Below are 24444 nucleotides of genomic sequence, written 5' to 3'. Positions count from 1 at the left end.
TTTTTTTCCCAATCAAAGCAGTTATCTACTGGCCAAGGGTCATCAATTTCTATATGAATGCTTGCCCCTGTAGGTAATCTGCTAAGCATTTGGTCTGTTTTTCTAAATCATTTGCCATCCTGCCTTTGACTATGTTAATAACATTTTGAATTGTCAAAGGCACCTTGGGTCAGAGAACAGTATCCTGCTGACTGTGCCAATAACACGGACCAAGGGAGAGCATTAGACAAGACCTGCCTTAACTCAGATTTTTGGCAGCAGCTCTACTTGGGTGACATGCACATAAATTGCTCTGGCTCATGAGTTCTCAAGAATGACAGATCAGGTTACATTATAAAACGAGTTATTTATTGAATAGACAGGATATTAACAGACAAAAAACAGAGACACTTACTACACAGGATAAAACAATATAACTACTAGTACATTACACCAAACAATGCACAACATAAAGATATCTATGTTATAGCTAGCAGGTGAACAGTGTAGAGTAGGAGTCAATGTAACTTACACTGAATTGATGATGTTGTACACTAAGGATCAAGAGTAAATTTTAGAAAGGACTTTGAGACAACCTGACCTATGCACTTATTGCATAAATGTAGGCTTTTGCCCCTAAAGTCAGTATGCCGCTTTATGGTTACTCTCTTGAAGATTGAGTGAAAGGACTTAATGTGGTAGTAGATATTTTCTTTTTTACTGTGATGTTGTCTTATCAGAAATCTGTAAAGGACACTGTCTGATTCTTGATTACTTCTCTATCAGTGGACAGACAACCTCTTGTGCATCACCTCCACTCTGAAGGTAGACAAATGCTACCTCTACCACGATTTCACCTTTGAATGGATGTACTGATGACTCAATCATGATGCAGTCCTTCAGAAATCCCACTCCCTAACTTGAAATAAATTTCTGTGGTTAGGTATTTCAGTTGATAGGGGACATGGCAAGACAGTGATAAAACTGAGAACAAATAACAGATGGGAGGTATTGTGGTGATTTTTGAGCCTGTCCTTCATTTATGTGGCCCTCTTTCTTCTTTGCATTAGTTTTTATTAGAACTAAAGCATTTTCAAAGGGAAATAACCCAAGGACAATCTTGATTATTTCAGGTGGCAAAAACTAAGAGATATAAATTACAATGGATCAGGAAAATACTCTTCAGATGGAATCTGACTTGGCTGCCATAGTGCCTAGCATAACAGCATTTTCCTTCATTTAAACATGCCATCATAATAAGCCTCCAGTTACTTCCTGTGTACAAAAATAAAAATCTTCAGAGATTCCACATATCCTACCCTCAGAACAAAGACTTTACTGCAAATTTAATTAAAACATCTGTAAAAAATACTGTTCTTCAAGGTCTGTAACTTTATCAATGGAAAACTGTTCCCACTGGTGGAAAGAGTCTTGCAGCCTGAAATCTAGGAACCAAACTCATAGCTAAATCTTGGAAACATGAGAGACTGCTATTATGAAAGGCATTAATGACAGAAAGACTGTTTCATGGAACTGAGGCCATTCAGAGTTCAACTGGGCAAGCAGCCAGACAGTTCTGAATTGTGGAGTGTGACAAGCAGCTAATAGAAGGATTTAGACATCACACTGCTGGACATTCCACTTTTTCACAGGACTGTGTAAGATGAGTGCTACTTCTTAGTGAAATAGACAAATGTGTAGCTTACTTGAAAAAATATTTCAGAGTTAGAATGAGCACATGAAGTGAACAGGTATTCTCTCTTTCCATGCTATTGATTGTGCCATATGACGTGAAAGATTACTAACCTGTTATTCCCTAAACTTTCCTATGTAAGAAATGAAGGTAATAATACTTTGCTTTTCAAATATATCAGGTGTAATTACATGAATAGGACTACAGCAGGCATCCCTGCTAACAGTTACCAGAGGTGATTTGAGATTTGACCTATTACTAAAATCTATATTATACCAAACAATTTTCATAATATTCCATGCCATAAGTCATTCCCCAAAGTCTGAGAAGTGATGCATCACAATTCACACCCAGATCCAAAGTTTTCAGTGCGCATTTCACTTGCAGATAGAAACATGTTTCACATTAATCTGAAGGCATATTTTCACTCCTCTATAATCCCCACGTCTTTACTACCACTGTTACAAGTTACATATATAAATCAAATCTGGAAGTTAATAATGCCTTTCAAACACCTCTCAGACTTACCCAATACTCTCCCATCCCAAAAACACACACTGAAGTTAAAATACAGAATGCAACTGGCTGTAGTTACAATGTTGACACAAAACAGGTATCAGACTAGCTAAAAGCATGCACTCAATGTTTTGACAAATGAGAAGCATTAAATAATTTTGTATTGTAAATGTCACCCCTACTCCACACCCAAAGAACTACAAGTTTGAGAAAAATCTCTTGCAGATTTTATTTTATCTGACTTTACTAATGAATCATTGAATATGTCATTTGGGCTCTCCCAAGTTCATACTTAAAACTAGGCTTTTGTAAGAATGAAAAAAAAGCAAGCAATGTTGTGTGTCCAGTTTTGAGGAAAAGATATATTTCTAGGGCATTTTTGGTGGGTTTTTGGTTTGGGTTTTATTTTTGGGGTTTTAGTTTTTCTTTTTTACTTAATAGAAAAGAAATATGAAGGTCATATTTTAGCATTTACCCAAATTATTACTCAGGTTATTAGGAAATGTTTTTATTGAGTTTTTTTTAAAGGTCAAGGTAGAGCTTTCTGAGATTATCTGGTAAAATCTTTTGTTTTCTGAATGGCTATACCCCTTTCTCATTAGTTTAATTATGTAAAATTCAGTATTTCTTCATTCTTTGTAACTTGAAAATATTTATGCTTCAAAAATTTTAGCAAAATAACTAAATTCGACTAGGAATTTTTATAAATAAAATCCAAAAAAAATGAGGGGCAAGAAAAGATACAAGATAAAGAAACTAGATATTCTAAACCTATTTCTTGTTTATTTCAGTTGCCAATAGGACTTAATTTTTTAATATTAAAGTTCTTAATTATTCCAATTAATGAGTTAAATATTTTCATTTGGATCTGAATGATCCAAAATAGTTAAATAGTTTCATTTGCATCTTGTCTACTTGAACCCATGATGACCCTGAAATAACACTTCATGTAGTTTTCTTCTCTAGGAGATACTGCTCACCTGATATATCTCCATTATCATGTAATGTAAAGAATATCTCACTGGACTTGCCAAATAACACAATTTTTTCAGATATAGAGTAACCAGTGATTCGCTGTGGACATTTTTTAGTACTTCCTGTTACTAAAGAGTGTAAAGCAAACCTGCATCCCAAGGAAGAATGTGTCCTTGAAGAAATGCAAGTGAAAGATTAGTCCACCTTCAAAACCTCCCCTTTCATCTGTGTATTTCTATCTCAGCTAACACATACCTTAGAAAATGCAGTGTGCCTGAATTCCCCTAGCCAGAAACTCACATAATAGTAAATGCCTGCAGTCATAAAAATAATTTGTGCTTAAATTCCCTTTTAGTTTGATGTTCCGTGTTGTGAAAGACAAGTAGGACCCCTACTTGACAGAGGGTTCTAATTTGGTTAAATTATGCTCCTAGCAAGTGAATTGTCAAAGTAGGGCAACAAAACCAAAAGCTGTTTGATATAATTCACACCTAACTCATCATTTACATTTGCCCTTTCACATGCATGGTGTCTTGTTCCCATTACTACAAGTTGCATATTGATGACAGTAGTCCTTGATCCCCTGTGCTCTTAAAAAAAGTAATTTGATCCAGTAGCTAGAATCAAATGTTTACTGTAATGTTGAAAAAAAATACCTCTTGTCAATAACATAGAATCATTAGAATAATAGTTTCTTAAAAGTTAAAGTACCTGGTTACCATTTCAGAATACTGTAAAGTATATGTTACTGGAATATTTTGGCATTTTGTGTCTGATTTTCCAGGTAATATGTAGACTTTTGAACCCAGTTCTTCTGGGCAAAGATTACAGTCTCTGTAAACTTTTATTAAATAAGAAAAAAAGAATATAGTATATATAACATAATACCTGAATACAGGCAGCTTCAGACTTCGGCAATTAAGACTGAATACTCTCTAAAAAATCACAAATATTGGAGTTTAATTCCTATTAATTGTTTTTGCACAAATGAATTTGCTGTGATGTCATCAGTTCACAGTACCTGTCTAAAGATCAGACCCGAATTACAAAGTAAAATCTTGACACTTTCACTGAGATATTTGCCTCTTGAAAGAGGCAAAAAATGCTCATATTAAGTACAGTAAAGAAATAATCTCTTAACAAATGTCTCTGGTTTTTTTTTTTCTAGACATTTGCTTTGAATCTGTTTAGCAATAGCTGAAACTAGATACAATGAAGGTGTTTACCATGCAGACATTTCTCCTAACCTGACTCTTAAAAATCACCAATTTGGTTTAGCAGACAAATAATCCAGACAAAGAAATGCAGTACTAAACAATCTTAGCTGCTTAAAAATATCATGGATTCAAAGGACCATTTCAATCTCTAGATTGAAATCAAATTCCTTAGACACTAGGATTTCAATTAAAAAATTGACTTGACTCCAAGCTGAAACACAAATATCCATTTAATCCTTTTTTCCAGGGAGATTATCTCTTCCATAAGAGAAGAGGAAACAATTTTCCATTATCATTGTAAAAAACCCCCTTTGTTTCTGTCTTTGTTTATATTTGAAGGCCATATTTTTTCTTATCTTTTTTTTCTGTTCTGTATTGACTGTCCTTATACAGGTATACCTTGACAGTATACCCATTTCCATTGACCTTTAATTTTCAATTTTTCTAAGGTGTCAAAGTTGAGCATAGGTGCAGGAGCATGAATTAGAATCAAGCACATACCACTTTTCTTGCAAATTGACTTTTTGTTACAGTTGTAGTTCAGATGAAGCAAACAAAGAAACCTATTCCCTATCTTTATTTTTGGAATCCAAATGAAGAAAAATTTTTCTTCCTTTTACTCAAATTTTCCCTAGAAGGCAAAAATATTCCAATAGTGGGTAGAACCAATGTTAAAAAGATATTATCTTGCTGAATATGATTGCATTCTTTCATATAGACAGAGAAATAATTAAGATCACATCTTGTGAAATACACTCAAAATGTATTGAAATTGACTTAAGAACACTTTTGTATGGAATAAAATTTGGGAAAGGAAAATATAAAAGAAATTGCCTCTGTAATTTGGCCTAGAATGGAGGATTAGGTCTTGAACATTTTTCACTAAACATACAATTACAATAGATGACTAAGCCAAAAGTCTTATTTATTTATCAAGAGAAATAAACAGCTATAGAGAATTTCTCTCATTATTAGGCTTATTTTTGGAAAAGAGGAAGATGGTATCTATACATCCCATCAGTAAGTGGAGGTCAGATTTTTTCCATTAAATTGAAAGATTTGGAGTTATCAACTAAGAGTAACTTACATAATAGTTGCTGCTGCTCTTCACTGTAGATCACATTTGTGACTTCTCTGAGGATTTTAGAGTGCATGCAGGTATTTATTGTGCTTTCCAATCGTCTAATCCAAATTCTAGGTTTATTATTGTAACAGGACAATTTCAAGGCATCCCCACGGAAATTAAAAAAACAGATCAGGGAAGAAATATCCAATGCCAATTAAAGGATACATAGAAATCTATAGAAGTGGGTACACAGAACAATTAAAAAAAATACTGCCATCTGTTTATTTCTCTTACTTGTAAGAAGAAAAAGATTTTCCATCCTACAGAATAAACCATTTTGCTTTTTTTTTTTTTCCTTTGCAATGTGTTTGAAGGTTCTTAAAGTTGAATTAACCTAAATTTCTGAGATTAATATTTTCATGTGTCATATTTTTTAGAACTACTGGTTAATCTCTTAATATACTTACTCTGGGAATTAAAGGAAAACTTTCCTTCACTTCAAAAACTGGAATAATATACCCAGCTACTGTATTTTCTAGACGGTTAGCTCTCTCCTATTGCTCTTCATTTAGAGATCTGTTTGGTTTTTTAAGCCAAACTATAATTTTGCAACATGAAATGGTAAATGTGGTTTGCACAGAGCCGTTTGAAAACAGGACTGTTAGCAAGTAATCTGGTTTAAACACCCTTGTCCTCACAGAATAAGAGCTGAATCACCATGAGCAGTGTCTGGTAAGAAAATTGAGCTAATGTTCTTGTCTTGTTCAGGAAACTTGATTTTCTAATTCCAAGATTAATAACATCAGTGGGCAGGATTCATGAGACAGATCCCAAGAGAAGCAGAACAGCCTGAAGACAACAGATTTCTTATACCTGGCAAAGTAAGGAACATGGTGCTTTGCTAAAAACCTGGGCAGTAATTCCTTTCTTATTCTCTTAAATTAGAAGCTCAAAAATCTTTATCCTTGTCCATCTGCCAACATCAATTAAAGTGAATATTTCTCATCAACACCTACTGACTCAATGCATAAAAGATTTTTTTTCCATGTGATTATTTTCTCTACTTTCAGATCTATAGTAGTTGAAAAACAGATGTCAGTCTGAATTTCCATTACCACAGCCCAAGTGTGGGCAAATTAGACATATTTTCAGTAGAAAAAAATCTTGTCCAGTTGATGGTGCTCTTCCTGAACAGTTTATGTACTTGGGATTTTTATTACAACAGAACAAGTAAGTCATGCACAATTTGCTAACAAGTAAAGCCAAAAGGTTAACACATCTTAAATCTGGAGAAACAAACAACTTTTGCTGTGATGCCTTTATTCCCAAGCATTACTAGTCCATTTGCAGACTTGTATAAAATACATATAATGCTTTAATCATTCACAATTATAATATTATATTCTGTTCACTGAAAGGGATTCTTTTACATACAGCTTTATTCCTATGTCCTCAAATACAAGGGCCTACTCAGGGCAATCTCTAGTTAAAAGCTTGAGTGACCGCTTGAATATCCATTTAATCCTGCCACTGATAAAGAAATTAATTTTTTCGTGAATGATGATATGACATTGTGCCTCAGTGAAGCAGCATATAAAAAAATTAAAAGTGGGAAAACTGACTGGACTGAAAATTTTACCTCAACTCAACTTTATCCAAGGTTATCAGATGCTCCAAGGGAGGCCAAGATTTGCTCTGGCGCCTGTGTGAAATATCTTGGCCACTATTAAACATAAATAGCTCAAAGAGAGTGGTCTGAGTGGGAAGCTCATCAGAGTACTTACAAGTTACCTGTGTAGGTTTTCCTACAGTATTAATCTCTGTAGCATACACATTATAAAACAAAAAACACTTGGCATTCTGGAATCTACTTAACATACCACTAGACCATAATTGCTGTAAGCTTCAGAGCGCATCTTTAAATTTATCATAGAATGGTTTGAGTTGAAAGGGACCTTAGAAGTCATTCCAACCCCTCTGCCATGGGCAGGAACACCTTCCACTAGACCAGCTTGCTCAGAGCTGCTCAGAGCACCAATCCAGCTAGGCCTTGGACACTGCCAGGAATGGGGCAGCCATAGCTTCTTTGGGCGACCTGTTCCAGTGCCTCAGCACCCTCACAGGAAAGAATTTATTATCTATTCTAATTCTACTCTCCCTCAGTTTGAAGCCACTGGCCCCTCATCCTGTCCCTTACATGCTTCTGTAAATAGCCTCTCTTCATCTTCTTTGTGGATTCCCTTTGAATGCTGGAATTCAGGCTGCAATTGGGTCACCCAGAGGCTTTCTCTTTTCCAGGCTGAACAATCTCAATTCTCTTAGCCTTTCCCCATAGGAGAGGAGCTCCATCCCTCTGATCATCTTGGTGTCCCTCCTCTGGACTTACTTCAACAGCTCCATGCCCTTTCCTGTGCTGGGACCCAGAGCTGGAGGCAGCTCTGCTGGTGGGGTGTTACCAGAGTGGGGCAGGGAGGCAGAATCCCCTCCCTCCCCTGCTGCCCACTAGACTTTGGATGCAGCTCAGTGCTTCAAAAACTACATGCATATAATAAAACATATAGCACAAAAATGCCTAGAACTCCTAACCAAACACAAAGATAATATTAGAACTTATATACACACAGACATAGACTTGCCACAAGAGCGAAACCAAGTGGTTCATCCAGCATCACCAATTTGCATCAGTACAAGGACTACAGTCTAATCAAGTCTCAGACATGAACCTTGCCAAATAACATCTCTGGTTACACAAGCATTGTGCCTCTGTTTAGAGAACAAGCCCTAGATCTGAAGCCAGTTAGACTGGAGCTGGTTCAGGGCTCACACAGCCTGGTCAGAGTAGAAGACCAGGAGCTCTACACAATACAAGCTATTAATGTAGCAATGGATTTTATTCCCCTTAATACTTCATTTTCCATATTCCCAACATGCCTGATTGATTTTCTCTTTGATTCCTCTCTTTCAAGTCCTTCCTTATACAATTTAGGAGAACAATGAATGTTTAAAATAAAAAATAAGATGACTTTGTATGGTGGGTCAAAAATACATAAGACAGCTAAGAAATTTGACAAACAGCTGCTATTATTTGTCCAAAGACAGCACATGAATTAAAGTGGCTAGTTTACATTTGAATTGCTACTGAGCAGTATTTCAAGATCATAAAGTGTTTTAAAATAAATTGAAATCCTTGGAAAAAACAACTCTGATTTCAACAACACTAATACAAGACACAAGAAAACATACCAGGCACATACAGTTGACATATTGTATTTGAAACATTTTGCACCATGATTTGGTAGGTCTACAAGGACTATTCCAGATACTCTATAGCTGCAAAATGTGGGCACAATGACATACTGGTAAATATTCTACTTTGGAAAACATTCTCACTCATTAATCTAACGAGTCTATGCTTTTTAATGCAAAATCTACTATTCTCCTTTGGTGCACAGTGTGATCACAATCCTAACATCCTTATTTGAGCAAATATTTCATCAACTATCAAGAGTCTAAGAAAACAAAAAAGTATTTTATGATCATGACTAGATTTTTCAGCTTTCAGTGCTTCGATATGGAGTTCTAATCTGGCTTTTCCTTTATTAAAAATATAATAGAATACAATACAATATAAATATAATGCAATATAATATAATAAAATATGATTCAATACAGTATGATACAATATAATATGATACAATGCAATATAATTTAAACCATTATATTTATAATTTCTTTGCAAATAATTCCAAAGGCATTGAATAATCTCTTTCTACAGGGAAGTAATATCTTCCTGTTCAAATTGCCGTGTAATTTTTGCTATGCTCTAATTTGTACTTATGGTTTAAATAGGTTATCATCACTATATTCATAGTCACCACAAGGAGTTGAGGCAACAGTCAAAAAACCCCTCAAAATTACTCTCTCTGACATTGCTTTTAGGAGTGATTTTAAACCATTTTTCATTATGTGAGTTGAAAAGTTCTGCATTTCATCGTTCTTATCAGTTTGGTAATTCTACAGAAATACTGAAATTTCCTTTCCGGAATGCTTTCTGCATTCAGTAACTCATACCTGGCTGAATCACATTGAGCTTTGTTCTTCTGCCATCAAAAACCAGCAGCAAAACAAGCCTGAGTATCATACTGAAAACACTAAAATACTCTAATTTTTGCCTGTACTCCCTTTTTTACATACATTCAAGAACATCAAGCTTCAGTCTATTCAAGAGGATACTCTGCTCCTATATTCATATTCTGTGGCTAAAACCTGGAATAAAATTAAGAAAATACATTTAACTCCTTGTTCGTAAATGTGATTACCAGTGCTACTTCATAACGTTTAATACTTCCCTATTACCTCCAAGAGCAATAAAGCCTTTTATTGCCAATTAAGCTTTTTAAGACCAAATTTTACCATTTGGTAGTACAACTCAAGAGTAAATTAACAGACTAGATAGATAATCTCAGAACATGTCTGATTTCACTAGTTATATTTATTAATTATTTTGATTACTATTTCTGGGTTCTACTTTTACAACAATTATTTGATTTTTTGAAGCAAGAGAGCCAAGTGTGAGTAAAACCATTTCAAACAGTTATCCCAACACAGTTAATAACTTATTTTAGTGATATGGATGGTTCATTTTAATAATTTTATAAGCTAAATATTTCATCTTCATTGAGTTAGTTTTTAGAAGCCTAATTATGCAAGCCTAAGGCAGTTAAAATTGGTGTTCTTGTCCAGTAAAAGCACTGTCACATGCTCATCACTTACAACCTCTGTGAACTTGAGCTATCTGATTTCATGTCTTGGTCTTTGTTTGATTTCCAGGATTGATGTTTGGGTGTTTTAGGAACACAAAACACTCTTGATGGTCTAATGATTCCAGAAAGAGTTAAGATAGCCCATCATTACCCCAAGAATTCAGACTGACATACAGTGTGTACTTAAATTAATTTGTAAGGTGCACACCTTGTACATATAATTCCTTTTCACAGTGATCTGTACTAAGATTTAGTGAATGCAGTGTTCATCTTCATTTCAATATAAGCTTTGTTATTTAATGTATTCACTCAAGAGTGAAAAGCAAGTGAGGTTATAAATCCTGGTTGATATATGTAGATGGAGAAATGTAAAGTCCTACCAAATGCTAATAAAATTAGTTGATTTTTCTTCTCTGTTGGTTAATACTGCTTTTAATTACATTTTAAAAATTAGCAGTCTTCTGCTGGGAGGGATATATATTCTTCAAGAGAATTAAATATAGATGTTACAATTAACAAATTTTCACTTTTGTCTTCAATCTCTAAGACCATCAATTCCAAAATTAGTTTGAATTGTCTTTCACATAAAGACTTCAAAATTCTAAGGAATATGTTCCCCAAAAAAGTTTTCAATGGGCCTATATTATTGCACTGGATGAAAATTCAGAACTTACTATCTTACTTTTGCGGTATCTTGTAGCAGCCACAGGGCCTGCAAGGCCTCCCTGGCAGTCAGTTGCCCAAGATAAGAAATGCCGAGTCATGATGACTGGACCAAACAAGCCCCTCTTCCACCTTCGGACCCTCGTTATCTCTCTGTAAGACAATAGGTCATATCCACCTCGACCCTTACTATTCGACTGTTTCCCAAAACCCCTATACACTTTCTGCACTGTTCAGCAGAAGAGCTGTAACTGTCACCCTTCGTAGAAGCTGCCAATAAAGACACCTCTGTGGGACCTCATACAACTCTTCTCCTCTCTCTCCCTGTGTCTTGCAAAGGCACTTAGCAAGCAAAGAACTGAAATCACTAAAGAGCTGAACTCGCTGAAGAGCTGGTCTCAAGAGTTGAGCCGAGCTGAGCTGCTTGCTAAGATTGCCTGTGGCTGGGAGCCTGCCTGAAGAACCAGGACAGGTGCTTAGCTGTACTTGGCTATCCGGACACCTATGGCAGCCAGGGTTGGATAGACCCTGAGAATCTCTCACTGTAATAGTACCTTTATCCCTATATCATCAGCTTACTACTAAAATTGATATATATTCTAACTTTACAAACACTTACATTATAGATACAATATATAGCTATATATAGACAATGGCAGTAACATTTAGCAAACAGTGATATTTACACATAGTTCTCACTTGACAATTAGATCTCCCTGAGGTATATATTGCGTTGTTCTCTCTTTCTGCATTATCTACTACGTGCAACCTGGTTCTTGAGTAAAGACAACCCTACAAATAGGTTTGTTTGTACTTGAGGCAGAATTCATTATTCATGTCTTGTTTAACAAACTTCTGACATGTACTATTGAGACTTTGTCTGCTGTATGCAGGGGCTCAGACTGGTTAGGGCCTGTAGAACATCACGTTTTAATTAACTTGGTGGCTTTTGCTAGATGCTGCTCTTACTTTTTGAAAGATCCCCCATTTAATGCTTTTAAGGTGTTTTTAACAGTCCATTGTACCTTTCCACTTTGCCTGCAGCTGTTGCATGGTAGGGGATATGGTATACTTATTTAATGTTTTTTAGTCTAGGTGTGGATTAGGTTGTTCTTGAAATGAGTCTTGTTTGACTTAGTCTTCTCAGGAGTACCATGCCTTCAAAGAACCTGCTTTTCAAGGCCCAGGATGGTGTTATGGGCAGTAGCATGAGGCACAGGGTAGGTATCTAACTATCTTGTGGTGGCTTTTATCATTGTGAGCATTGTCTTGGCGTGTCTGCGGCAGTGTAATCTGTCAGGCTTCTCTATATTAATATTTGGACTACTGCCTATTACACTATAGGGGCTTCACCCGCTTGGCTTGTTTGATGGCGGTACATGTTTTGCAGTCATGGATAACTTGAGAAATACTGTCCAAGGATAGATCTACTCTTCGGTCTCATGCCCACTTATAGGTGGCATCTCTACCGTGATGACCTGAGGCATCATGAGCCTATGTAGCTAGGAACAACTCTCTTTGGTGTTGCTAATCTAAGTTTATTTTTGACACTTCTATCTTTGCAGCCTGATCTACCTGCTGATTGTTTTGGTGTTCTTCATTGGATTTACTCTTGGAGACATGGGCCTCTACATGGCGGACTTTTACAGGTAGTTCTTCCACCCTAGTAGCGATGTCTTTCCACTTATCAGCAGCCTAAATTTGTTTGCTTCTACACTACTAATTAACCTTTTTCCACTTTTCTAATTACTCTCACAGAGCATTGGCTACCATCCATGAATCAGTGTACAGGTAGAGCTTTGGTCACTTCTTTCTTTTGTCTATGTCCAGGTCCAGTTGAAGAGCTTTGTGTTCAGTAAGTTGGCTTGATCTACTTTCTCCTTTGGTAGCTTTTGCAACCTGTCATGTGGGGCTGCATATGGCCTCTTTCTACTTTTGTTTCATCTCTACAATGCAGCAAGAACCATTAGTAAAAAGAGCGTAATGTTTCTTCTGCTGGCAGTTGGTTATACGGTGGAACTTCCTTAGCATGTGTTATTGGTTTTTTTTGTTAGCGAGACTAAAGTTTTCACCTGTAGGCTAAATTGTAATTAACTCTAAAATTCCAGGGCGATTGCACTTTCTCATACAGGCTTGCTGTGTGATGAGGGCAATCTACTTGCTCTATGCAGTTATTGGGCATGGTGTGTAGAGGGAGCTTTTGCTTTGAACATCTACTTCAGTACTGATATTTGGGGAGCCAAGAGGAGTTGTGTTTTATCACTGGCCGGGGGCTAGGTACAAATCACGATCAGGACGGGACCGCTAGGAACGTGCCTTGAGCTGTTTTATTTTCCAGCATCAGTCTTACTACATGGTTATGACAATGGGAAGATGTCATCAGCCCACATCCCAGGCAGCAGACAAAGAACTTAATGTTACAACTTACATTATAAGTTTTTTGACCAATCACACAAAGCAAAAGCATATTGACAGTAGTTTCATCCGATTGCTATAAGTATACGTACCTTTGGTTAAAACAATGCTTGCTTATTTTGAATACAATACCTAAAACACAATGCACAGAGCTCCATTATTAAGCTTAGAACTTCCTAATATCTTGCTAGATGTACTTTTCTGCAGCTTAGTGAGTTATTCTAGACAAGTGTTAATACACAGACCATTGCTCTATTTGTCGTTACTTTTCTACTTTTTACATAATTCTTCTGCTGACTTATTTTATGGCTACTGCTTAGCTCTAATCAAAGTCCTGCTGTCTCTGAGGCCTGCCTTTTGCAGCTTTCCCAAAAGCCTCTGATTTTATGGATTCCCACAGTGTTTTAGTGCTGATCACCTCTGAGCTAGCTTGGACTCTTTCACAGGCTGCTAAAATTTTCTTCTCTGTTGGAGTGTAGTTGGCTTCAGACTCTCTGTAGCTTAGATTCTAAAATCTTAGTGGTTGGTTTTGAGTTTCACCAGGCACCTTCTGCCAAAGGCTCCAGGACAGATTATGGCAACTGGCTGCAGTGTAGAGGATGTTTTTTACATCTGGTCTTTTATTGGCTAGGCTAAGGGCTACTGCATGAGCAATCTCTCACTTAATCTGGGTAAAGGTTTATTGGAAAGTATTCTTCTTGTAGGTGACTAGGTAAAGAGGACTCACAATCTCAGGAGTATACTCTCAGGGTGTACTCAGGAATATGCATTTTCTAAAAGTCTGTGGCATCAAGGAAAGCTTGCATTTCTTTTTTGTTGGTTGGTGGAGACATTGCTGTGGTCTTGTTGATGATATTGGTGGGAATCTGATGCTGTCTGTCTTGCTAGTTTACTCTCAAGAACTGGATCTTTCATATAGGTCCTTTAACTTTGTGCTTCTTGATGGCCAAACAGGCTTTCAGGAGAATCTGGATTATTTTCTTTGTTTTCTTAAACACTTCTACTGCTGTGTTTACCCACACAATGATGTCATCAATGTATTGCAGATGTTCTGGAGCCTCACCTTTTTCTAGTGCAGTTTGTATCAGTTTATGACAGATGGTAGGATTGTGTTTCCACCCCTGGGGCAATCAGTTCTAGGTTTACTGTACAACCCTCTACATGAAGACAAACTGAGGCCTGCATTCTGCTGCTAAAGCAATGGAGAAAAATGCATTTGCAAATTAATAGTGGCATTCTACTTTTGCTTTGGACTCCAGCTCGTACTGGTTTTAACATGTCTGGTACAGTAGCGCTTAATGGTGAAGTCATTTAATTTAAGGCATGATAGTCTACAGTCAGTCTCTATTCTCCTTTAGATTTGCGCACAGGCTAAATGGGCCTGTTGAAGGGTGAGTGGGATTCACTGACCACCCCTTGGCTCTTTAGTTTACGGGTCATTTTGGGGGATCATGGCATCTTGAGCTGCTCATTACTGTTGGCAGTGCATTGTTGAGGTGGTAATTGGTACATGTTGCTCTTTTACCTTCAGGAATCTTACTGTAGATGGGTTCTTTGATAGTCTAGGCAAGGTGTTTAATTGTTTGATGTCCTCTGTCTCTACAGCTGCTATCCCAAACACCCACCTGAGTCCATTTGGGTCTTTGAAATACCTACTTTGGAGGAAGTCTGTGCCTAAAATGCATGGAGTCTCTGGGCTAGTTTCTTCTACTCATTTCTAATTAGACTCACTTCAGCTTCTACTAAAGTAAAATCCTGTGATTCCCTTGTCATGCCAGCAATAGAAACAGATTCTGCTGTCACATGTCTTGATGGGATTAATGTGCACTGTGCACCAGTGTCAACTAGGGCTTCATATTTTTATGGTTCTGATGTGCTAGGCAAATGAATCTACATTGCCTAAAAACCACCATTTTCCCTAGCCTCTACCTGGCTAGAGGCTCCTCTAAGCCTGGTTACCCTTTTTATTTTGGCATATGTCTTGGAGGTTCTTTATAGGGCATCGGACATGTCATCATTATCACATTTGGCAGTTCAGCTACGGGCTACTGGAGCTGCTTTTTTTTTTTTTTTTTGGTGGAACTTCTTCTCTGAGTCTTGTTGTCTTTTAATTCAAGCACTCGTTGTGCTAGAGCAGTAGTAGATTTTCTATTCCACCTCCTCATATGTTCTCTATTATCATGCAGGAAGAACTACAGTTTAGCTAGTGGGGTGTGCCTTCTCTCCCCATCTGGGGGACTTTTACATTTGGTAGTTGAACTTTTGATCTGTATTGCTGAGATTTGGAGAAGGTTCTCTTTGATATGTTTTCTTCTCAAGTCAGGTCTTATGAGCTCTCAAGGAAACTTAACTTACCCGAGAAAACTCAGCTACCTCAAACGGCATAAAATCAGAAGGATGACTTCTGAGTTAGTGTTGGAAACAGAAGAGTTTTAATAAAAGGTAAAATAACAAGGCTCTTTACAGAGAAAACCCGAGCCAGGGGCAAGAGGTTCTTGCTCCTGCTAAAAACACCCCACAAAAGTGATTCTTTCTTTCTCTTCTTTTTCTAGTGAATTACCTAGGCAGGACATTTTGGTTTCTGTCCAGCTGAATATCCTTAGGTTTGAGGTGAAGTCCCCAAGATCCTATGAGGTGTCTTTTTACCAAATTGAGGAGACAAACTTCTGGGCTTTTTTCCTTTTTAAGGAGACAAAGGGTAATTTGGTCACTCTGTCAACAGGGGGCACATTCCTACACCTCTTTAATCTCTTCCTTGAGTTTCTTGTGATTCTCCTCTGTCTCATCTTCTAATTTCTGTGTATGTGTTTCTAAAGCTGTGATTCTTGCATGTGTTGGGCCATCCACAGCATCTATATATGCTTGGAGCTTCTTCGCCAGATCAAGCACGGTCTCTTCCCTGTCATCCTGCTTCATTATTGCTAAAGTAGAAGCGTACTTTTGTGGCTTAAGTTGTATAAGTTTTCACCACATTACTCATGTACATGGTCCTAAGTCTGAATTTACAGTGTCTAGGTAATCTGAGAAGATGATCTCTGCCACTGCCATTTCTCTTAAGTGTTGAATCCCTTGTTCTATGGTCTTTTATTGGGTTTGCTGTATATAGAGATCGTCTGCGGACAGGTATCTTTGTGCTACACTTCCTAGGACCCGTGATCAGAGATTGTGATGGTCAGCCCCTCTCATCATTCTTTAGTCAATAACTGGATCATGTGACAGGAATCTCAAATGCCTCACTTCAGTACCGTCCAGGATTGTAGCCTCGCCTGCAGCATCTCAAAGATGGACTAACTAACCAATTATAGATTAATTAGGTTGTTGAGTGTAATCTTTTTTTAGGTTACGAAGTCCTTCAGGGAAATGGACTCATGAGTGATCTCTGATTTTGTGTCAGTTCTTAGCTTTGAGGGTCCTTCCTCCAGATCATTACTATCATCCACTGGACCATCAGTTTTAAATGTGTGTTTTCTGCTTGTTGTGGTTGGAGCACCAGCTATTGGTTGAGGCTCACTGTTTGGTTTAGTTGCAGATGTAGGCTCACTTTCTGGTTTAGTTGCAGGCTTAGGTTCACTGACTGGTTTAGCTACAACTTGAGTAGCTGGGGTATTGGCTGCAGCTTGAGTGACTAGGGTAGCTGCTGATTTATCACCCTGCCTCCCTGCCTCTTTCTGCCACCCTACAATATTTAGCAGTGTGTGGTAAGTATAGGCCAGGGCTTAGCTTATTGCAATGATCTTTTTCCCCTTAGAGTCACTATGGCAGTTCTATTTTAGATATTTCCCCACCTTGTCTGGGTTCTGAATTTGTCTACATGAAAATTCCCAGGCTGAGGAATCAGAAAATTCTTTCAGGGTTTCACATATTTTCTCCCATTTTCTACACTACTTAGGATTTTTTACGCCTGGGTTAGGGGTAATGTGGGAAATGGATTTGTAGAAAGTTCTCAAGACCTGGCAGCAGGCCCATACAGTATACATCTGCATGCAAACTTTGAGATAAGAAATGCTGATTTAGAAATGCCACTGAATAGGACAGATACTGTTGAGAGAGAAATGGAGCTAGAAAAAGGATGGCCTTGCAAATAAGCAAATGCGACTAGATACTTTGGAGAAATAGAGCTATGAAAGATGCATTGTAGTAGGGCCCACAAGAGGTAGTTTTAGATGATTGTCTTTAAGATATCTGCAGCATGGTGTGGCAAAAAAGCTGATAGGCCAAGAAATGCTTATAGTGTATTGTAATTAGGAAATAGCTGGCTTCTGATTGTGACGGTGTGAATTATAACATCTGTATTGTCTCACTCTTCTCATGAGACTGAAAATGGAATAAAAGTTTTAAAAATGCCTCTCCGTTGCCCCATCTCTGGGTATTGTCTGACAGGGTCTCATCAGTTCTTTTGGACAATTCAGCCTTCATTTTAGAGAAGTTGTAGACCGTATAGAGGAAGTTTAACCGATTAAATACTAAGGAGGTGGTCTCTTTAATATATAGGGGAAACTGAATGTGAGAAATGACCAGTCACTTTTGGAAAATTTTAAAGGTTTATTAAACTTTTACAAAAAAATACAACAAAAATAACTAAATAAGGAAAAATAAGGAGTTCCCCCCTTCCCCATGACTCATTTTCAAGATGCATGCTTCACCTTTTATACCCCTGGGAGGTTGCATGAGCCAACCCTGGCCGCTCCCAAAGTCTGTCAGGGGACTCTTTGCTGCTTATTGGTGGAGACTGCTTTCTTGTAACTTGATTAGAGGGTCAGGTGTTGTCATGCTGCACCCCCCTAGCAACAAGCTTTTCCATTCTCAACTGCTCCATGCAAGGGGTATATGCACATGCCTTCTTTCTACCTGTCCTAGATATCCCAGTCTCTCTGGTAGTAACAGTACAGAGCGGGGAAAAGGGGACTATTGGGAGAACTGAGGACATCTAAAAAACAAATAACAATAACAATAACTATATATCAATAAGGCTTCTCTTGATATACACACAGTATTCATCCCATAATTGCGAGAGCCAATCACCTCATTATCCATTTATAACACTGGACATTCTTAAAAGTGACTGAATGGATTCAAAGGAGAAAAAGGAAAGGTAAGGCTGAAAAGTCTCATCCTCTGCTCTTCCCCTAATAAACAGGATGTAATTACCAAGAAACATTCTACTGGAACTGGGATGCAGGGAAGGATGAAGAGACTAAATATATCTTGAATAGACTCCAGTACTTTTGTAAATGCCCTATATATAAATCATTATCACGGAGCCCAGAATATTAGTTATTTTACTCTGTGCCCCTCTACTGTAAAAGCTACATATTAGGGACATTATTGGGACTATTTCCGGATAAGAAAATAAACTTAGGGACTACAAAGGTATTAATACCTCAAAAAGGCCTAGGCACCAGAAACACATGAAGGCTTCCACCCAGAAAGATATTATGAATTCAAGCAACATGACTACTGACTGCTTTCTCTTAATACAGAGTAAGTACAACCACAATGCAATAAGTACAGCTTGTTCTACTTTTCTGAGCTGTATGTTGGGTGCCAAAAATTGTATTTGTCTTGGTTTAGGGCAAATTTTTGACAGAACCTCTGAATGGGTTCCTCTGGAAAGCACATTTAAGCAGCTCCTCTCTCAACCAGTTTGGGAAAATATTTCCTTGGAGAAAAGTGGAAAAAATTATTTATTTAACAGGTAAAGCATTTACCAGCACAAAAAAATGAACAATATTAAACAACAAAACTTCTTGCAGCTCTAAAGGAGATGATAAACTTAGAAAGTTCCCTCTGTGGGCCGTAGCTCAGCTCACTAGTCTCTTATCAGTTCTTCCAGTGCTGGAAATGCCACAACCGAGGCCTGGCCCGGTGGGCCATAGGTGTGAGCTGCTGGTGCTCTTCTGGGTGTTTAGTCTGGAGCAGGTTTAAACAGGTCTAAAGAAAAACTACAGTCTAGGGAACTTTTTGCCTCAGCTAGCTAAAAACTATATAAAAGTAAAGGAGAGTTCTGTCTCACTGTCTGTCTCTCCACAGACAGCACAGTCTAGCAGCAGGAATATGGACAAGTTAGTGTAGTTTCTGAAAACAAACTGTATGCTTCTTCAGAACTAATCTTAAAGATGCAAAACTTATTTCTGGGCTAAACAGACAAATGGGGATACGAGCATGATAAAGTCCCCTTAGGACAATATCATAATAATTAAACCGTGAGTTATTGAATGGCCAAGACAGCCAGCATCACAGTCACTTAGACTGAAACTGACCAGTGAAGTGAACTGTGATGCATATTGGGGATATCTATCTCAGTGGTAAGTGAAGTAAGTGAATAAAATATTAGTATTTGAATATAAGCCCATAAGAAACTCTGGTAGTTCCCAGGCTTGAATTTTCCAAGATGAACAATTGAACTTAAATGTAGTGACTTGGTGCCAAAAATTATTGTCTGGTCAATCTTTAATGAAGGAACATTATTGTGTAGTACATTAAACAACTCAAGTCACAAAGTCACTGTCACACAGTTGCAGTATTTGTCACTCCTGAGTTAAGTTCCATGACAATACTATGCTCTTTGCCAATGACTAACTATGCTGCTGCACTCTAATTCTTTAGGAGTTGTAGAGAGCTTTTTGGAGAATTGGTTAGCTGAGAAAGGACATTCCGATGTGATACCGATGGATAAGGGTAAGAGAAACAAGCTGGGAACTGAGCAACCGGTGCCCAATTACTGATGAAGGTCACAGTGACCTTCTCTAAAACGGGAAGACGGGGGAGAAAATTGCTTGCCAGAAAATGTAGTTATCCCAAGGTAGAGAAATTAGAAGAATGTACACATAGAGGCAAAATAATTGTTAAGAGATAGAAGTAAGTGTGTTTGATCATAGTGTGCTTTAACCAATAATGAGCTCAGATTTTGCAATATGCATAAGCTTCATTAACACTAATATAAAAATGTGTAAGCTTTCAATAAACTTCGAGATTTGCTATTCATCGCATATGGTGTGTCGCATCTCTCCCGCCGTTACGACAAGGAGTTACTTATAAAACAGTGCAAGTTTTGTTACACCTGGAAAAAATGCTTGATGCTGATCGAGAGTGATTGGCTGCTGCTAAAGAAATCAGAACCTTTATAAGCCATCTCATAATACAGAGAAAAAGACAGAGCTTCAGTATACTATTTTTCCCACATTTTACCTTATGTAATAAGGTAATAAATGTAATAAATTATATAATTTAAAAACCCAAAAAAAACCAGAACAAAAAAACCTCTCACTTATTTATTAATTATAAATTCTGAAAAATAAAGCCTTAATTTCAGAAAATTTATTCCTTTTACAATCAGCTCTTATCTGATATTATGGGGAGCACTGGTAAGATTGCCTTGGGTTTGTGATGCAATATAGCTTTAATTTTATTGATCTATTACTCATCCATCAACAATTATATCAGGAACTCCAGCCATTTATTTGCTCAGGTTGGTGCCATTGTTTTCACATTACCAATTTTTCAATTGTTTATCTATGTTACGTTCAGGCATATAAATAGATAACTGATCTGAGTATTTAAACACATATCTTTCTGTAAAGAGAAAGCTCTCTTCGAGTTGCAGTTGTGTCATAATGTAAATTGCATTAGAATTAATTTTTTTATGTTGTTCCTTATAACACTGATGTCACACTAGAACAGGAAAGCCTAACTATATGAACAAGAGAAGGTAAATGAGGATTAGATGTGAAACATTTGGGCATGTAAATTTTTAAGTCTTCACTTCTTGGAAGTAAAAAGCATTAGTATCACATCCTAAAAAATATGTAACTATTGAACTTATGGAGAACTTTAATTTTTAAAACTTTAAAATTAATTTTAAAATTAAAGTTCTCTGGAAAATACATTTCTTATAAGATCTTCATATTAAAACTACCTAACTTACCTGATAATGGTACTTGATAAAGGATACATTGTATTCATTACAGGCTGTTTAACCTTTCAGATTTCAGCTATTGTCTGGTTTGGCTGTTTTAGAGAAATGCTTTATGTTGTGTGATTTTCCTCATAGAAGCTCCCTGTCCCCACTACTTGCATCATCCACAGATCTCAGTAAAATACCAAAGATTTAATTTAAATTCCCCAAAGCTACTAACTCTTGGTATGCAGAAGAGTCAATTGTACTGGCTAATGAGCTAATAATACTTTACAATCAAAATCAATGGTCATATTCCAATTTAGTTATCCCATTTGCAGCAGTGATACATGCTCAGGAAGTCAGTGAAATCAAGGGTTTTTTGATATTTTAAGAATAAAAAGGAGAAGAAAATTCTTAGAAAGCACATGGGGAAAAAAGAATGTTATTTAGCTAGTCTACAACCTTCTTTAATTGCTGTTGCTGTATCTTTCCTTTCAACTCATTGTAGGTGAGTCAATGTGTGGCATAAGTCATATACAATGACTCATCAGTAACAGGCAGTGTCTTATATAAAGGATTCTGGATTTTGAAATGCCATTATCATTACCTGTATATGCAAGTGAAGTATTTACTAATCTGAGAGTGATGGGTGTCAAACCAGGACTCAAATATGAAGCTGGATATTTTCTTTTAAATCTAGATGGTTAAAAACTATCTATGGAGTAGAAGGAAGATGCAGTGGTTAGGCATTAAAAAGGTTCTCTCAGAACAAAACAAAATGTTGGCCTTAAAATCACGATAGCCTGAATGTGTACATAGAAGATATATATGTATATATATATATGTTCATGCCAATCACGACCTTTCAGCTTGTCAGAAGCAGAAATTACTTTGCTTAGTGATTTGAACTAAAAATTTAAACTACAGCAACTTAGCAACTTAATTTAAACTATAGAAACTGAAGTTCCTTTATTTTTCTGTTGGAATCAGCACTGTGTCAGATCTGAATCCAGATCCTAAGTAAGCAAGCAGACTGCAGGAGAACAGTAAGCTACCATGACCTCACACTTTGCCTTTAATCAATGTTCTTGGTTTGTTATTTCTGCTAACAGAGTACTCAGGCTATATTGAGCATCTTCTCTGACTTTGTCTCTCACCAGCACTTGCCCCACCTTTTCAGGCAGCAACTAGAAACCAAGACATTCCAAGGTTCTCTTATCAATTTGTCCCTTTCCCCTGGTCCTATTTCTCAGGGCAGGCAGCAAATTTTCCCTGCTGGAAAGACATTCAGTTTAGTGCAGAGCCTCAGGGGTTATTTTATATCCACAAAGCTGCCCTTTGGAAGGTTATAAAGATGATTTGAAAGCATGGAAAAACATCCTAGGCATCTTGAAAGCAAACTTACCAAGGAATCAAAGACAAAGTAGGAAACTGAGAAAACCTTTTGCTAGTATTATCAAAGCAAATATTAACAGAATATGCAGGAGATACATGTAAGTTGAAGGACATTTTCATGTCCTCTAAGGGATTATTCAGAAGATTTGGAGGGACAAAATTTGTCATACTGGTGATCTATTTTGACTTGATGCTAACACTAAAATTTTTTTTGCTATACAGAAGGATTTTTATCACTCATCTTCTTTCATTGTGTCTGCAGTGCAGTGTATTAGGCACAGGGCCTGCAAGGCCTTTTTTGCAGTCAGCAGCCTCAGATAGGAAATGCTGAGTCATGATGACTGGACCTTAGAAGCCCCTCTCCCACCTTTGGACCCTTGCTTATCTCTGTAAGACTATAGGTCACTTTCCTTTTGACCCCTACTATTGGACAATTTCTAAAACTTCTGTATCCTATAAAAACCCCTACTTTTGCCCAGTTGGGCAGAAGAGCTGTCCCTGAGAACCTCCGCAGAAGATTCAATAAAGACACCCCTGTGGAACCTCATACAGCGCTTCTCCTCTCTCTCCCTGCATCTGCCTAAGGCACTTAGCAAGCAGAGCACTGAAATCACAAAATGAGCTGATAATCACTAAGAGCTGATTTCGCTAAGAGCTGAGCTTGCTAAGGTAGCCTGCGGCTGGGAGCTGCCTGGGAACTCAGGCTGTGCTGAACAGGACTGCGCTATCAGGACTCATGCTCAACAGGACTGCGCTATCCAGACTCATGGCACCCCACTGGGGATACCCTGAAACCTGGCCAAGGCCGCATTAATGCAGCTCCAAGTACGACTGCAGGACAATGAGATATTCAAGCTATCTTAAAGACTGCTTCCTCAAGGCAGTGAAAATAACAGAAAGTCCAGGTTAAGAATCTGTTCAATTGGAATCAAGAAGCTAGTTCTCTTTGCCAGACATAAAAGGAGAAATCTGCAATTAGACCTACATTCCTCTATAACACGTTACTTGCTCAACAGATATTTATTAATTTGATTCTCACAAGATCATATTTTTGTGATTTTGTGATCTCAAGGTCAAAAAAAAAATACTCATTTGCAAAGTGTTATTAAATCTCTATGTGCAAAATGGTTAGCTGATTAATTGGTTTGGTTGCACATACCTGAAAAGGAGATACATTGATAGGATAATGACTTTATAGGCTATACTGTGATGTATAGGGGATGGAATAAAAGAATCCAAATTCATTCAGTTCACAAGACAAAACTGCTTTGGAAATGATCCAATATATGCATCAGAGAATACTTTGTTTTTTTAGAAATTAAAAGATTCTCAAAATTGAATTCTCAAGAGTTACAAAAATGGTCAGTTAAAGCAAATCACACCTGTGACATTCTAGTCAGGCTGGGATCACTTCTTTTTTAGAGCCTGAACTGAGTTTCTGAAGTGCTGAGATGATGAAAACAGTAAAAATTATGGTTCATTCAGATATGGGAAAGATTTTGTGGTGTTGTCAGGTCTTGCCTGGTTCAAACAGATTCATCCTAATTTAGCAAATACTGTTGATCTTAATCTCTCTATCTCAATTTCTAATCTTAAATTTGGAAAGGATGAATAATTCACAAGTGTAAAAGAAAGCAATTGCGCTGGCAGAGGAGCCCACTGAAAATTTAGCACACAAAAAGCAGCACCTCACATTTAGATAGACCAACTCAGTATTTAGCTGCTCATTAACTTTCTCATTTTGTTTGTCCTATCCTCTAAATAAAACTACCATCCAAATAAACCCAGTTTATAGTTTGTAAATAGAGACAAGATAGAATTGACTTACAGGCTGTGGTACATGCCTGTGTAACGCCTTGGCAGCA

The sequence above is a fragment of the Agelaius tricolor genome, unplaced genomic scaffold, assembly GCF_023055355.1.
Source record: "Agelaius tricolor isolate 1412-34295 unplaced genomic scaffold, bAgeTri1.0.p SCAF_27, whole genome shotgun sequence".
NCBI classification, from domain to species: domain Eukaryota; kingdom Metazoa; phylum Chordata; class Aves; order Passeriformes; family Icteridae; genus Agelaius; species Agelaius tricolor.
The sequence above is the reverse complement of the archived record's forward strand: the minus strand, read 5'-3'. Positions refer to the sequence as shown.